This window comes from Meleagris gallopavo, chromosome 12 (genome assembly GCF_000146605.3).
Source record: "Meleagris gallopavo isolate NT-WF06-2002-E0010 breed Aviagen turkey brand Nicholas breeding stock chromosome 12, Turkey_5.1, whole genome shotgun sequence".
In the NCBI taxonomy this organism is placed as follows: domain Eukaryota; kingdom Metazoa; phylum Chordata; class Aves; order Galliformes; family Phasianidae; genus Meleagris; species Meleagris gallopavo.
This window is the reverse complement of record NC_015022.2, coordinates 17789948-17808413: the sequence shown is the minus strand read 5'-3', so window position 1 is coordinate 17808413 and position 18466 is coordinate 17789948.

The following is an 18466-nucleotide window of genomic DNA, read 5'->3' as shown; positions in this document are numbered from 1 at the left end:
GTATGTTTGCAAAGAACATAGGAACCAATACAACACATCTGCTCCCACTGCTGCCACAACACTATTTCTTTCATCTGTTTAAGTTTTGGCTTCTCTGAGAGGAAGTAATTGGCTGTTAATTATGGGGGCTGAGAACTGGTCACATCACAGAACTGTGTTTGCAAGCATGATTCATGACAGCATCATTTCTCAGCAGCTGTCAGCAGTAAAGGCTCGGCACTTACATGAAACTATTACAGTATTATACCAGCAAAGAACGAAGACAAACGCTGTGCACAGCTGAGAAAGCAGCAAACAAAATATTTTCTTAAAACCTTTATTCGATAGAGAATCAACTTGAAACATGCTGTTTCTCAGGAGAGATAAACAATAACCCTGCCAGCATGGCTTCCCAGGCCACGAAACTGAAAGCCAAGCTCTTCAGATGTCCTCCCTAGAGCTGGATGAAAAATGAAAGCCTTTTCTCATTAATAGCTGGACGTTCTAAACTTGTTCTTAATAATCCCCAGTCTGTCTCTGTTCTCCTCGCTTCCTTGTCTTGTGCTTAAATTGTTTGGTCCTTGGGGAAGACATTATGATTTGTTATCTTCATATAGCCCCTAGGAGATCTGGCCCAAACCCAGGACTATGGTATTTAAAACCAGAACAGTCAGCCTGCATCAGATCAGCAGTCCACAAAGAACAGCATCCTGTCTCCAGTGACTCCCAGTAGCAAACACTTAGAGGGGAAAAATGCAAACATCAGAGAATGTGCGGACTGAACTTCCTCCTGACTGCATTTTCCCTGCTTCCTGCTTACAAAGCTTCCTATCAGCAGCTTAATAAAAGACAATGAGAGAAAGACTGATGCGATTACAAGGGTGCATCAGAGAGAGAACTTAACACCTCCAGTATATGAGCAGCTGGGGCCCTGAGACCGATGCTGCCATGCTCTGCACGGGTGCCTCATTCAAAGGGAGCTTTGGTGAGCACGGGAAAGCGTGTCCTTCAGAGTGCTGACTGGCAGGTGTCATCGCCTGAGGAACTGAGCTGTGGGCAGGGCAGGCTGATGGGCTGAGCCCATCCCATGTCCAACACTGCAGCCACCAGCAGTGGCTGTAAGGATGATGGTAGGGGGGAGCTGCGCCTTCCTCAGCTGTACCCACTACTGGCAGCAGAAGCTGTTGAGCCCTCCACCAACACAGCTGAATCTGCTCAGAAACATCAGGCGGGCTTACTTTAGAGTGCTAGAAGTGTGTTCTTGGAGAAATGTTCTCTCTAGAATCTGTTAGTGCAGTGTTTATTGGAAGAGAGGGCTGCACACTTAATTTGTCATAGCTCTAACTCCAGATTGGGTTTCCATGCCATGAATAAAAACAAGAAGCTCCATGCAAGCTCTAGGCAGCTCTTCTCAGTGGCAACCACTAAAGCTCCTACTGCTGCCAGTGTGACTACCACGAGGCAGAATATGATACGAAGGAGAGTCCCTCTGCCCCACTTAGGCACCAGCGACTGTGAAAAACAAGGTGACCCCAACACAACGCTCACAGAAGAATGCAGTCTTTTATAGGAAAAGAAAATGCATTTCTATGGGCTTCAAACTTTTGGTGTGGTTTTACATACGCAGTTCCCTGCAGGATAATTGATGCTGGGGAAAAGCATGGTTTGCAGCAGGCAGGAAAAATTTAGGCAGTCAAAGCAGCTTCATTTAGTGGGCTAAACCAAAATACCAGGACTTGTATGTAAAACACAAACGAGAAGAAAGGAAAAACAATGTTATAAAAATCCCAGCAATTGAGCTTAAAGAGAGCTGATAGATAACATCTCTAAGCTACCCTCCCAAGCAGGGCCTGAGCCTTTTTTCATGCTGATTTCTTTCTACTTCAGAGGAGAAACTGAGCACAGTGTTTTTGTCAGTACCCAGAAAACTTCAAACTCAGGACTACTCATTTCAAGAAAACGGGAGCTTCAGAAAGCTGAAGATTAAGATACACTGCCCTCAATAGTCTGCATGGGGAAAAGCAAAAGATTTCCTCATTTTTATGAAACCTCTCTGTCCTCCTCTGCTCCAGCTGCTCATATACTGGAGGTGTTAAGTTCTCTCTCTGATGCACCCTTGTAATAGCATCAGTCTTTCTCTTATTCTTTGTCTTTTATTAAGCTGCTGATAGGAAGCTTTGTAAGTAACAAAATGCAGTCTCGTGGATGGAGAAATAACTGTCAGAAAGAAGCAATCTTTTGCCCACTAATTAGAAAGTGAATCTGGATCTCTCGATATACAGCTCAGTGCCCTGACCCCAAGACCGTTCTCTCACACAGTCACATATCAAAGTCCATTCTCTGCTGATCCCAAAAAGCCCTCAGACCCTCTGCACTTCCAGTGTTTGAATTCCAGATCACAAGCTGTACTGGTGCCTGGCTTGTAGTGGCTGAACAAGCAGGAGCTGCTAACACACCTACAGTTGCACTGCTTGACTGCACACTGCTCTCACAAATGACAGTCTTGACAGTGGTCACTGGAAGTTAACTGCCACATTTAAGTGGCTGTTGCTGTTTTTCTGAATACAAACAATAATAGTTTTGAAGACTACACAGGGGCAGACCTGTGGCATCCTGGTACCAGGTAACAGACGTATGGACAACTCACACGGAGATGTTTGGTCTGTAGTTAAGTTTGTTTCTTTCCTTCATTGGTGAGTACGAGCTAGAAGAACTGGAGGTGCAGAGCTTTCAGTCCTCAAGAAGAATCACAGGCTGGGATCTGATGCCAGCTGACCAAAGCAGGACTGCGTGGTGACCAGCTCCTGAATCATAAGTCTTTGTGCAATTCTGGAGTCAATTAATTATCATCTCCAAAACCAGTTCCAGTTCCTCAGTACTGAGAGCCACATCCTTGCATCTGCCCAAGACACTTTCTGTGCAGGCCCGGAGAGCAGAAGGAAAGCACCTCTGACACCCCATGGCTTCACACCTGCCCATTCCCAATGTTCTTATTTCATAGTTACTGATCTTGCGGGAGGCGCACAAACATTTTAGTGTCAACAGGGACAAAGATGCACACATGAGGAGCTTCTACTACATTTTAGTATCTGTCCTGTTTTGGTTTTTAGAGGTACAAAAAGATAAAAGTTCTGTATGAAAATATTTCTGTGGCAATGAACCCTATATTGGCGTACTGCAGTTCCCAGCAACAACACTGCAATGCTGCTGTGACCAGAGTAATCCTCAATTAGCACAAGTGTGTTCATTTTTTCCAAAGAAGAGAGAAAAAAAAAATTGGACACCGAAGCAAATGAAGTGTCTGGATTCCTGGCCTTTATCACAAAACTACAAATTTCATTTTTTTCCTGAACTGATTCTATATGTTGGCAGAATATCAGAGAAACATTTTCAATGAATCTTCCTCCCACTTCTCCTCCTCCTCCGTCCTCTTTGGGGCTTTCATTCACCAATCACAATTAAATAATCCCCAAGAAAAAAACAAAAAACAAAAACCAACTAGTTATTTTTGCCAGTCCAATATCCCTATTATGCCAGTGAACTTTGCTGAAGAATCCAAAACTCAGGCAACTTACGAATACATTTGTAATATTCAACAAAATAATAAATTCAGCACATGACACAGGAAATAATAATCAGATGATCTCAGCCCCAGAAGCATTTCACTGCTGTGGAAATGCCAGGTTGGAGAGTTCATGTGGAAAAGGAAAAGCCTTGTAACTTCTCCAAACATCAGTCATCACTTCCAGATACCTCTAAATATGGCCATTCATTTCACACTGCAGGATATTGTATTGAAAAGCAAGGCAGGGCCAACACAGCACCTTCCACCACTAAATATGTGCTGCACAAACCTTAGCTAAGTGTGTTTTTCCTATTTGGAATAGGGCTCTTTCATTTCTAAAAAGAAATGCTTCGTGCTTCTTGCAGAGCAAAATATTTATAGCCACATGCAGAAAAATATAAAGAGCTTGAAAAAGCAAACTCGGAGGTATTCCAGGATAGCTCCATGACAAATATAGAATGACTCATCCACCTCTTTCAATGAAAATGTTCATCCTAGATAGATCAAAGGCACTAAGAACACCAAGCCCTTTTTGCTAAACCTGGCAAGAAAGTAAAAAAGTTTTCAATCAGCAGTCACTTAGTGGGAGGTCTGCGAACAAATGAAAGCCATAAGATGCTGGCACATGAAAGAAACCATCCCCTACAGTGCACAATAGGGACAATGTATGTAATCTAAGCATAATTTGTGAGGAACAGAAAGTTTGGATGAATATTTTTGCACAGCTCTCCCAGATGCCATATGGATCTGATAGGAGCAGCTATGCTTGATTTTTTGATACAGATTTTCAAAGATCTTCACACTGCCTATCATTCACATGCTTTCAAGACACAGTTTTGAGGGCTGGGACAATTGCAGCCTGTCATCTCATCATGGATTCACTTTTGAGGCACTTGCAGCCCTTGCATGGACACCTACCAGCTTGCAATTGGTCCACGTGCATCTTGCTGTTTGTGAGCCTCTGCACATTGTTCTGTTTGTCTGCATTTCAATGCTGGAGCTCCCACCTCTCCCCAGCACAAAGTGGAGGCAAGTAAAATGTCAAAGACTCATAAAAATAACGTGCTTGCAGCAGACCCCAGGGCTAAAGCTGTCTTTGCATGGGTGCAGCCATGTGTGGTGCCACCACACATACATGCTGCATGTTTCTAGGCCTTGGGGGTTCCTTTACAGCAGTCCTGTTACCTTAAAGCAAGTGGCTCATCAGAGCAGGAGGGGTCAGGCCAGGAGAACTGCTTGCAGCTCTCATTGGTCACTAATTCACTGTGCCTGTGCTGTGCAGCAGTACTTTGCTGGACAACCACTGCCATTCAGGCCAGGAGGAGCCCATCTCAGGAGGAGCACAGCCAGCTGTGTCACCCGTGCAAGGATCTGGCTTTAGAAAGCACTACACAATGGCTGCCTGTCACTTCCAGAGAAGCTGGAATCGTTAGCCTGGCGCTTCAGAACAAGTGGTGAAGTGTTAACCTCACACCAGCAGTTTTCTCAAAGGCAAAGAATAGCCGCTGTGAAAGCTGAACGCAGGCGTTCGATTCACACACGAGTGCTGATGTTGAACCCTCCGAACAAGTGCTGCTGCCCAGGCAAGCCCTGCTGCCTCAGCACTGATTTCACACACTGTGTGCTCTGAGAGGATGGCAGGACGGGAGTCAGCCTTCCTCAGCAGCGATGAAATAGGAACGCACACCCCTGGGCAGAGTGTGTTCAATCCCCAGATGGGGATGGATATTTCTGTGTAGTAAAGCCAGAGTCATATTCCCCTCACTGAACACTTTACCTCACTGCTTGTGGGAAATGGAGAGAGCGGGATCGTTCTGCGCAGCTTTCTTTACTTGCCCACTTTCCTTTGTCCTCCCACTTCCCTACTGTTGTTTACCACTTGCAGCAGTGGAGTCAGCAGGCCGGCAGACCTCTTTCCATCCTACAGTGTGGCTCATCCACAGCCAATGAACAACCAGAGGGAGTGGGAGAGAGTAGACTGCCCAAATCACTCCTGGTGAAGGAAGTTCTGCCAGACCACAGCGCACAGCCTGCAGCTCACTCTGTACTGCCACGCTAGGAAAATAAGGAAGGGGTGATGCAGCTGTGCATTAACACCAGCCTGACCAAAGCATGGCTTCAGTCCAACTGTCTAAATAGTTCATTTTGATAAACACACATCATCTGTGGCGGGATGCTCAAAGCCCCCTGGTGCAGCACTGCTAGCTCCTGCTGCTGAACAGGGAGCTTTGGGGAACTTTACACTTCATCATGAGAGTACTGCACTGAAAAAAGCTGACTTGGAAATTTTTCAGTTTCAGAGTTTCTTGTCTTGCTAAATTCTTGAAACTGGTTTTAAATACTAACTGTGCGTAATTGCTTACTGCAGAAGGGAAAATCCTGACAGCAATATCCTCCTTATTCATAAAGAATTCACACATTTTACCCAATTCTGAAACTTACTAACCAAGCTTCTGGAAGTGATTTTTTTCCATGACCTTAAACTTCAGCAGTAACAAACAGTTTGCAAATTTCTCTGGGTAACAGTTGCCTGCAAAGCACTTCAAATTTATAAACTTCTCATACAGTTTCTGACATTTATCATTGCTAAAGTAAATGGAAGCAATGGAATCGGCTATGCATCGTGAGTAATATAATGCAATACTAAAGGACACCCAGAGGAGTACTTCAGAGGCAAAGGAATCTAAATCATACACTCGGTGCTGGGAAACCGTATAGGAAAATGTGCAGCACCATTTCTTGGTTGACTGTAGCTGTCACTGCTCAGTGTTATGTGAGAGCTGAGCACGCTGCCGATGCACGGGGTTACATAATTGACAGCGGTGATTTACTATTTATGTGAATTAGAAGAGAAAGAAACTGTGGAAAGAATTCCTAATGAGTGATCACAAGTGTTTCCACAGGGCCTGCCACAGCCAGGGCTAAACAGAACCTTACGGCACGGCCGGGAGATGGCTTTGGGCAGACAAAGCAGGGAACGCGCTCGGTCCGTACAGGGGTTCCCAGGCAGGCAGGCAGGCAGACAGCATCCCAGCCCTCAGCCATGTACCTCTAAGTCCTTAACACAGAGAGCTCCCTCCTTTGTGCCTTCTAACTTCTTTTTGTTGTCCTCCACTGCCTGGTGCAAGTCAAAGATTCACAGGCACTGAGCAGATGAACTGGGCAGAAACAAGAACTCTTTGAATGCACATTTATGGATGCTACAACATCTGCTGCATCCCGCTGCATCCCGCGTGTCACTAGGCAGCAATCTCAACTTGTCTTTGGCAGGTGTGTGGCTTACACACATCCTACAAAGCGTGGATGCCTCCTCCTTTGTGAGCACAGGGTTTGTCTGGATGGAACATGAGAGCTGCAAGCACCCAGCAGCATGGTTCCTGCAACCATGCCCCACTGCACGATGCCCCAGTGACACGCACAGATCAGTGCAGGGTACGTGCAGAACGTCTGCTGCAGATCAGATCTGACCAGCTAAGGAGAGGGGCTGCCCGTTCTGTGCCAATGGAACATCTTCACCTGGGAAATCCCAGCCAAAGAAGAAATAAATGTGGTAGTGATGGAAGCTTCGTACATATATATCCTTTTACACTCACTGCTTCTTACATATCTACATGGAAATATACAGAATTTTTGAGTAATCGTAACCGTACTCAGATTAAACTTGGGAACTTTTTTTCCCCTCCTCCTGACATTTTTTCCTTTGCTCTGTGTTTTAATCTCCCCTGCTTTCTCTTTCTTTCCCTCTGTTTGCTTCTTCCTCCAGTCCCACTGAAGATAAACACAAGATCATGATGTAAGAAATAACTCGCCCTTTCCATTCCTCTATTTCTCCTGCAAGCATCTGCAAATTCTATTAGCTGAAATGATGTGGGACACTGGGATGGATGGGGGCAGACGGAGAGGCGCAGACAGACAGACTGCCCGGTAGCGTCTGGTAGCCTGGCACTTGCTGGCTGCTTGGTACAGAGCTGCATCTTCCTGGGGAGGAGCTTTATCAGTATCATCAGTACAAACCCTAATTGCGTTACAGAAATTGTAAGATGAAAATGAAAGTTTAAATTACTTCAGTGTTTATCTTCATTTGTATATATTTGGCTGTTAACAAGATGCACACACACACAATGCCAACTCCAGCCAATGGGGAGAATTTATGATGGAGGAAGCAATACAAACTGAAGAACAGTCAGCTGAGTGCTCTGCGGCCCTCAGCACCTTACTGAAGGCATTTTGTGGTGAGGGAGCACTGCTCGCCCACTGCTGAAGCTCAGTGCCTTTGTGCCAACACAACAACCTGCAGGACCATGCTGTAATCAGACCTCTTGGGAAAGAATGGCTTTGGAGGACTCTCTACACTGCACCATGAGATCGTGGGATGCAGATCTGCAGTAGTAAAGGTATATAGATGATACCTGAAGTATCAGTTGAAAACAACTCTCAAAATACCATTTAATTCATGTTTGTGTCTTCAATATCAAAATGTATATTATTTTTCTAACGTGATAATCAAACGTGTTGCTCTTCTAGGTGTATTATTTTTTATTAGCAAATCAGAAGCTTCTGAAGTCACAAAATTGATTTTCAGAGAGTCTGTTTTCAGGCTTTCCATTTTCTTAATAATGCATTCCTCACTGTCACAATTGCAGGAGAAACGTTTGAAAGAAATTAGGTAGAAACAGTCCAGTGGCTCAGTGTGCAAAGCAAACAAGTTTTGAAAGTGTACTGATCTATTTTAAGGTTATGGCCTTTAAGACAATCTCATAACTTGGACGGCATTTTTGCTTTTTGAAAGCTAGCAGTTGGATACATAATGTAACTCTCCACAATTATTTCCTTAAAATCTTTGCAGAAAACGTGTGGCAGAGAGCTAACAAGCAAGCAAGACTCACATATAGCATGACTGCCTCATGCTTCCCTGTTCTGTAGGTTTTATGGCATAAGCACATTTGTACGTAAAGCCAGCAATGCTTTATTAGATAACCAATAACACGCATCACACTGCAGCTAGTAAATAGATCTATCCCAAGAAAATACATAATGTGAGGGAGATTGGGTCTGGCTGGCATTATTATTTACACAAGACTGCATGGAATCTTTGCTTCTAATTATAGCTGTGCCTGGCTGAGACAGGTGGGTCAAATGGGATTCATCCTTCCCAGGCAGGATGAATGTGCCAACGCTCAGACAATGTTCAGGTCATTCCCCCAGCTATGCAGCCTGATGCTCCCAGAAATGAACTGAGATGAGTGCATGCAGTCTGTACCCTAATCAATATCATTAATTCATCTGGAAGAAAGGAAAGAGCAGGGGATCTGCTCTCTCCTAACTCTGTCTGATGAGCAAAGTGGTCAGTTGGTCTCTGCCTGCAGACTGAACAAAGCAGCAGTGCGTGGCCCCCAGCAGCCAGAGAGATTCAATGGGGAAAATCCTGACAGAGCCCTTGGTCATGAAGGATTCAAATACGGAAGACTTCAGATTTCCTGTTTTCTTCTAAGGACCAGAGATCTGTAATCAGCTGATGTCTTCTTAAAGAACAGAACAACCTACTGTGTCACCAAGCTGCTCATGCTGCTCCTTTCCCTCCGGGGACAGTCCCATCATGTGGCATGGCAGGAGAGAGCAGGGGGCCATATTGAGATACCTGCCATGAATGAGACAACAAAACTTGGCAGCTGCTGAGGAACGTGGAGTCATGGAGAGCTGGGGATGCACTGATATGTGGTGCTAGATGCAGTGCAGTGAGATGCAGGAATTGGGTGTGTCTTGATGTCAGGAGGCTTGTTTTCATATATACATATGTATGTAATTGCACATACAGAAATGCACTGTTACCTATGTGGCAAGTTCATGGAAATGTTAAGTTAGACTCTGAAGAGCTTGAAAATATTTCAGGAAAGCATTAAAAGGAGGTGATATGCTTGAAGTAAAACATAGAAGTCTAGGCTCTGTTGCCCCTAATTTCCAAAATATCGATCCCTGAAAGACACATACACTCTAAAAAAACAAAATACCACTAAAAGATCAAAGATCCTTCTGGGGTGCATTCTCAGCACTCTTCAAAGCCTTATGTCCCCTCTCTTGCCCCTTGTAAACTGATTAACTTCAGTGGGATGAATTTGCTCACAAAATCAGCAAAATCATGCAGTGAAAATAAGCAACCGTACGTGTTAACTCAGAGCAAAGCAAAACCAAGATCCTTCTATTTTCCTCTGCTTGATTGAACCACTGGGATTTACACCAGTTCTCATTTTCAAGCTACAATTGATATTTAATCTGTTACCAGGCAGATTTTTCTGAAATCATTTTGCACATGGATCAGAGGCAACCCCCTTTCCCTGAATTAAAAAGTAAATGAGAGCACCATCTGGCCACTCCTCGTCTGATTCAGCCCCAGCGCCTGCGGTGGTATTCCAAAATGTGAGGAATGCTCACCCTGTAGACTCGATTCACATCCTCCCTCCTATTGACTAAAGCTGCTCTGTCCCCTTCTGGGCTGCTTTATATAAGAAGTTGGTGGGAAGACGAGGGCTCTGAAACCTTAACCATCTTCAAATGTGCGTGTGTGTGGTCTGAGCAGGCAGCTTATGCAATGAGAAATGGGAAGCCACTAAAATGATTCTGCTTCTAAATATTTTGACCTTTATTGACATTTATAAGTAGCAGGCAGCTTAATTACCAATTAAAGGAAGTTATTAGCTACAAAAGGAGCCTGTTCTTTTTTTCTTTTATGGCTCCTTTCCCAAACCAGTGCTATTCAGATGAGATTTCTGTGGCAGGACAAGGCAAAGGAGCCCAGGAGACCTCAGTTGCTTTACAGCTAACCTATACAGCAGCCGTTAGAGAACTCAAAGAACTTTCATAAAGTGGACACTCCAGAGAAAGCACATTCAGAACAACACACCCTCTGCTTCTGCTGGTATCACAGCCTTGTATTACAGCACTCCCACGATTTTCTAAATGGAATTGCTTGGTGGGCATTACTGCTGGAATTGCTTGGCGTGCATTACTGCTGGCTTGTTTGCTTTCATGCACACTCATAAACAAGGCTTCATCCTATTCAAATTATTGATTTTATATTGGTTGTTTTGAGGTTGGTTTTTTTTAATACACAATACGCATTCAGAGGATGGCCTGAGGAGCTGAGAATATACATGAATGGACTACTGACCCTGATGCAAACTGTTAAAACAACTGCAAGTTCCACCCCAAAGATGGCTGCATTCCTGCAGCAAACAAAGCAGTTCCTTTAAGCCACCCAGTCTCCAAATTTGCCACCAGGATTGCATTGGTAGGAGCTTTGTACACATTTATGGCCCCACTACTCTAACATGATTGCTGGGTAATGGCACTTACGAAAATATCTTCATTAGAAAGTATTTATTAGAATAACCAATGTACTCCCATAATTTTAGAATATCTCTTACTAAATACAAACGAGGAGAAGAGTATACCCAAATTTCAGTAATGAGTGCTCTAATATCTGAAATATATGATCGGTACGATGCTTTTTCATCTAACCTTGTTCTAACCTGAATTAAAAATCAGTGACAAAATAACTGCCCAACTCTGAACACTCATTATTTTCCACTGTGTAACACAGATCAGTGCTGTTTTAGGAGTCTCTGTATAAGAAGGGAAGATCAATACATACAAGAAATGCAAAGAAAGACACCTAAAGCATTGTTTCCTCAGTGGATGAAGAATCCCCAGTGGATGCAGTTTCCCAGTGACAAGGAAAGTAGCTGCATGGTCCACAATGCATTTTAGAGTATATTAAACCAAGAAGTAATGGAAGTTCCAGCACTCTCCTAGGCACAGTATTTTTGGTTTTCATCAGTGCTACTCCTGCATATATCAAAAGAAGTTCCATGATACCTTCTACTGACCTCAGTGTCCAATTTTCCAGCATACTTCTGGACTCTCTCAAGCGAGACATTTAACACTATTTTTCCATTCTCTGTGCTTTCTTCCAGATCCTCCTGTATTGTTTTGCTTTTTCTTTGTCTGTATTCTTTACACTTCCTATACTAAGTTGGTAATTCAACTACAGTTTCATACAGAAAAAAAATATTAATTGCAGCCTATTTGAAACTAAGAGTTTGATCCTGCAGTCACTAAAGTCAAAGGCAACAAGGGCGTTCTGTTCAGTGGGAATAGAACAAATCCAGTTCCTGATCAGTGTGTTTTTAATCAGGAAGCCTTCACATTTAAAAGGGAAATAATTTGCATCATATTAGTATTCATTGTCCACCTACACAGGATGGGAAATTTACTGAACAAAAAGGTTAAGTGTGTCGGTGCCAAAAAGGTTTGCCCATTGCTCAGTCGGTCACAGCAATGAAAGCATCTCAGCTGTACCTGTTCCAGGAAATTACATCAAAAACCCCTGCACGTATGGCTCAGGGGAGTCAGACCTGTTTCTTATGGTACATGAAAGGTCATCTGAGATCACTGTGCGTATTATTTCATCTCAAGAAGAGTCCAAGTGCACCAAAAACAAAAATAAAGCTCAATGAAAGAAGGTAGCAGAAGGGAAGTTGCTGCAGGCTGCCTGATACGGCTTACTCGAGTGTGTCACTTCAGATCAGCAGGGAAACGTCCTCCAGCAAATTGTTTACCAGGAGACTGGAAAAGCGATACAAGAGTTCTTTGTGCGTGGTACAGGAAGGCACGTGGTGCTCACAGCACAGGACAGCTCTGTCCAGTCAGGGGGTCACAGAACCAGCTGGATTTGGGGTCAGTGTAACGAGAGGCAGAAAAGGCTTAGTGTCAGAAGCACGCCGTTTGCTGCAGAGACATAACCTGCTTCAGTGGCAAACTGTGGGGACTTACAGTTTGAAAAAGACACAAAGCACTTCTTTAGGTGTTTTCTTACAAGATGAATTTTGTACAAGGTTTCTTCCTATAACATTTTATCCAATATTAGATAATACATCTGATTAAAGACTGAGATTAGATTTCAAAGTGGAAAGCACCTTATGGTGCATCATTTCACTGACATTTTGAGGCAGTTCAGGACAACAGCACGTCACACACCAAAAAACCTATGTCTTCCAGGAAGATGTCTCACCCCTGGATCATCTTTCTCCTCTGGCAGCTATTCTGGCAGCTTCTCCTTTACCAGCTATTGCAGGAGGGATAGAATGGGATCTCACGTCCTGTGTGAACTTGTGGTTGTTAAATGTCTGAGCAGAAATTATACTCAAAGCTATTTTCTAAAGTATTAGTAACAAACCAAATTTATGCAAACATCAGCCACAGTAGCTGCTGATGTGAAGACGTGGAAGAGCAGATCAAATCCAAGCTTGCAACAGCAAACAGGTATCAGTAGGATAGAAATATCTGCCTGAATTTTGATGCCCTTGAACAACTCAATAAATCACATCATTCTACATACACACCTTGATAGGAGTCAGACAGCAGTAATGTCCTTGAAAATCAGGCAGTAGTGGGCTTTGGGAGGAAGGAAGTAGCTGGTACATGCAGTAAATCAAATGCAAAAAAAAAAAAAAAAAAGGAAATAAATTTGGAAAAAATAAAAATCACAGTTCTGCAGAATCATTCCATTCAGCCTGGCTACAAACACAGGCAGCTACAAACCGATCATTCATCTCCAACATAAACATAGATTTCGTTAGACTAGCAGTAACATAGGTTGAGATTTTTAGTAGATGACATAAATAAATGTATTTTTATATTTCCTGACCACATTAAGCTTGAAATCAGAGTTCTAAACTGCGAGCCACATACTATAAGACTTCTAATAGCCAATAAATTCCGAGAGTCACAGTGAAGCAATGTTTTCTCCTTAATGGTACATTTTGGCTGTGGTGTATATAAATACAAGGGGACTTGTTTTTTTATGGATTTGAGATTTTATGTTGCTGAACATGATCATTCAAAAAAGGTTAAAGTTCTCTTAGAAGGACAGCAAGATGGAAACCACTTCAGAAGGCACGATGTCAGATTCCAAATATTATTTCTACATGGAAAGACATTAGTAAGAGATGGGGGAAGGCTGGGGAAAATTACTTTCTCCCCAGAAGGCACAATTCAGGAGAGCAAAAGCTTAGCTAAAACATCCCAGCTCAACATCACCACTGTGTTCCTCAGTTCCTATCCCACTCTTACACATTAAGAACGCATTGAGCTCTTACCCTGCCCAGTGCATCCACTCCCTATTTGTAAAGCAGGGATTATAGTGCCAAAATTCCTTTAGGTGGTACCAAAAGAATGAATGAGTTTAGAGAGTTACCAATAATACTTAGTGCTAAAAAACTCTAAAGGTCATTTTTCATCTCAAAGTCTTACAACACTGTAAAGTGGAGATCATGATAAGTGAACACAACAGATGTAATAACTTTCACAGATTCACCAAACGTGTCAGTAGCAAAGTCAGAAGTGATTCTCAGGTTGGCCATATAACCCTTAAAAGTCATCTTAAGCTTCCAGACCCATCAAAGATGACAGCTGATAATCTGACAGTAGTCAGATTTTAACAAGCAGCAGCAGCTTGCTGGATTACAAGGCTGCATTTCAGCATGGCATCGCTAAGCAAGCCCTGGCTGAAGAACAACACAACATTCCACAGACTTTGAAGGCAAGTCCTTCAATATGGGACAAAGTTGTTTAGTTTTTGGATCTACCACTTTCAGCAGATCTCTCACAAAGAGACATGTTCCCAGTGGGGGAGCAATAAAGAGAGTCAGCGTGTACTGGCTCTACTGCCTGTTATTGACTGGAAGTTGTTGGAATAGCCAAGAAGAAAATATCTGAGCGCTGATGTCACTTCGATACAATTGCTTTGGAGGCTATTCAGTTTTCCTTGGGGCGCCTATTCATTTTTAGAGACTCACTGATCTTTGTCTGATGGCTGAAGTTTTATGACCAGAAAGAAATGAAGATGGCAGCTAAGAGCTTCAGTTCACAATGAGAGAAATAATCCTTTTAAGGGAGAATTTCTCATTCCTAGCTCAGTGTAAGAACTAGCAGCTGAGACTGAGTAGATGGAATGTACCAGCAGTATAAATTTTAAAACACCAAGTGCTTTCAAATGCAAATTAGCTGTAGAATGACAAATAAAACAAAAATAATAACAACTTCCCCACCCACCTATGTTAAGGTTGAAAAGTCAAGTATTCGCAGGCTGGAAATTCCAGAATTAAGGTTGCCTTCTGCAGTCCTAATTCACTACTCCTGCGTGATACAATTAAAATATATTTTCCCCCATGGCCTCACCCCTTCGGTGGGCAGGATGAACAGAGCTATTCAGGATTTCTTTTTTACCTTTTGGAATCAATGTGTGGCCTTGGTTTTATTTATAGCGTGCAGTTTAAACTCTTCACTGAGCACAGGATTATTCATTTCCTTGTGGGTTTTAATATAATGCTTATCAAGAAGTACTTGCTACAAAAACATAAAAACGTCTCATGACAAAACCCCTGCCAAACAGGCAGGATGGTAGCATGGGTCCCTTCAACATAAGAGCTTAATCAGAATCAGAGGACCCACAAGATTGTTTTGATTAGTATGAGATCATCTGAATGCAATACAGTGTATAATATATTCTTGTTTTTAGCAAACCCCATTTTCTGAGAGAGAGCTCCAAAACTTCCACTGCCACGAGTTTTGTGTTTGAGAAACCATGTGTTTCCTTTCAGGGTCATCCACAGCATTTCCAAACCTCATTTTCTGTGGTTTACAGCACTTCCTTCTAAGATCTCTGGTCAAAAGACAAGCAAGGCCTAGTCTGGGGCTAAGCAGTGCGGTACTGCAGGGCTACAGTAGAACCATTCATTGTATACGTGAATTTGGAAATTCACTTTTAAATTTGTAATTTAAAGAAAAAATAAATCAATCCCTACTTTTACTTACATACTTACTTACTTACATACTCTCTTATTTAGAAGTCTAATTGTAGGTGATTATGTATATATACACCTAAAACCAAAAAGCAATTATGTCTGCTACCAAAAATACTGGAACAACTTTGTAGAACTGTTTGAACAAAACAATACTAATGCTTTGAGTTGTTTTTTGTTGTTGTTGTTGTTTTTTTCCCCAGCAGTTAATCATGCATCAGCAAAGTTTTAAATAAATAATTCGGAGACTATATAATCACTCTTCTTGCAGACAAGACAATTCACACCCCTTTTGATCTGAATCTAAGCTACAAATCAAGTAACTCTTTTTTAGAAGTTACCTCTACTGGAAAAAAAAAGTTCCATCAGTATAAAAACCTTTTAAGAAATACAAATTTCAAGTTTATGCAAGCCTGCAATCCCACCTGCACAACCTCTCTTTCAGATAAATCAATTTATGATTCCCTGTGTCATACTGCTTGTTTTACATCACACTCTTAAAGAAAAGAGCAGATGTTAGAAATATTTAAGAAAAAAAAAAGAACTTACTGATCTGACAGCCATCAGGATCTCTCTTTTGGTTCACACTGCTTATCTCAAGCTGTTCCTCAGTGAAACTCTCTTTAGAGAAGAGGAGCTGACAGCTGAAAGAAAAATGCACAAAGCTTACACTTTATATCCAGAAGACTGGAAATTTGGCATGTCTGGAGGCTTTAGCATTATTATTATTACAAATACATTCCGGAATTTGTATTTTTGGCATAACCAGAAGATTCGTTGTAAAGAATGTAGCTTCATTTTTTTTTAATGTGTTAAGTTAGCTTGGATTACTTCAAATTTAAGTATTCCAGCAGTGACCACAAATAATATCCTTTTTTCATTTGATGTAGTAAAAAGAAAGCTAACAAACATGACTTCAGGTATGACTTAGCTACAACTTTCAAAACATCACCTTTATTACCTTAGGATGCACCAACCTGAAAAACTGGCCCTCCTACAACCTGAGCTTGGTCAAGACAGACTTGTTAGTCATAGTTTCCTTTAACGAAAAACTATTTTAAAGTCAAAAAGTTTTTAAAAAATAATAATAATAATCTCAAACCAGAGCTATTGGTGTCCTGTTGATGTTTTTAGAAGAACATGCTTAATTCAATATGCAAGTTGTCTGCCTGTGACATTTCCCCAGTTTAATGCAAGGCTTCTGATTTATAAAGGCAGAAGTTGATGCTACAGTCTCAATTGTCAGTGCATCCTCCCATCCACAACTACTCTTCAGCAGTGTTACTTCTACACCTCCAATGTTGTAACAGCATCAGGGAGCTCCCACTGCAGACACAGATCTTGCTAATGCTAAGTGTTGTATAAACACAGCCAGGAGATTTAAATTACCACATCCTCAAAGAGATTGATGGAACTATTTTGCTGTTCTAGCAGGAGGATCACAAGGCATTTCGCAGTTAGGTTTCTCTGGAAGGAAGGCTGTATTTTCAGCCTTATTTTATGGATGGGAATTTCAAGGAGGACTGAGTATAGCAGCACAAGACAACAAATTATGCTTTCTCTCTGAAAGTGGACACGCTCTGAGCACTAAACTGAAAGCTTGCTGAGGTTCCATTTTTGCAGACATCATCACTTATACTAACACACTACCACAGAGAATCGTAGGTCTGATACCAGCATTTAGCTCTAGTTTAGAAGCACCCATTTCCTGAGCCTGACTGAGAGCCTGGAAATCATTTCTACCCACCAGCCACCTGATGCTCTCAGCTGAGCCCAATGATTTGCTCACCCAAAGGAATGCACAGACACTTGCTAACACACTGGGAAACAGAAGTCAAGGTCATTTCATCCATATGCCTCAAGTGATGTAACATTTGCCATGGCTACTATATAATGCACAAATTACAGAGTATAATCATCTTACTGCTGACATCTGGTCAAGTTTAAAACCGGAATCTTGTAAAGTTTGTAATTACGTCTCCTTATGCTTTTCTGAGCTTTATTAATCTCAGCTTTTTTTTTTTTTTTTTAACTTCAATGAGGGCATTTTCTGATTCATAGCAATGTTTCAATTAATTATTTCCATTATTACCCCTTTCACTGCCTAAAAGAAAGAAAAAATAAAATTAAAAGCTCCCTGAGTTTTAACCCTTTACATGACAAAGTGACATAGGTTCTCAGAACCTCATCCAAGCGATGCTGTAATTCACTAGAGACTTTCCACTGACTTAGCTTTGGATCAGCCCCCAAAACAAGGGAGGCTGTGGTACAGCAAAGCCCTGGGACAGATATTCCAATTTAAACATATATTAAAGCTCCATCGCCATCTCTCGTTAATCCATCAAAGAGAGAGGAATTTAGTACGTTCTCACGTCTTGCAGTGGTTTGCAGGGTGTGGGGGATCAGTGCCTGGCACTGCCCTGGCCCGCCCAGCCCCATCCGTGCTGTGCAATGCTGCCTCTCGGTGGAGCTCAGCTAGAGGCTCAGCAAGGCTGTCAGCTTTTCTCTCCAAACCTGAACAGAAGTAGGACTAGTCTGTCTTTAGCTATTAAGGTGCCATTTCCCTGCAATTTCTGTCTGCCTGCTGCATGTGAAAAGGACTAATGTCATCATCTCCAGAGTATCGCTGAAGTAAAAGCTACTGGTAGCTGGACGGCCAGGAGCACAGAACCTGACTGTTTCATAAGGCAAGCTGAATATCCATAGAGAACAATTGCATGGTTTTGCTAATGAGCTAACTCAGCTAACTGAATGATGAACTAATTCAACTTCTTACAAAACAATTCATGAACTCTTATTAATTATCAGTAATTCAGTGTTTGGAGACCTTCATTAATTACCACTGTTCCTAGTTGTTTTCTCTATTTATGTTATATGTGCAGTGTAAAGATAAACTTAAAAAAAAATTAGCTGTGACTTTTTGTTCATAATCACAGTGATGGGAAAAATTCCAAAAGCATTCTCAGTGTTTTGTAGTTGTCAAGACACTTTATTTTCTCTCATTCCCAAGCTTCAGAAGCTTCCTCTTTGTGATTGCAAACAGATGAGGATAGAACATGCAATT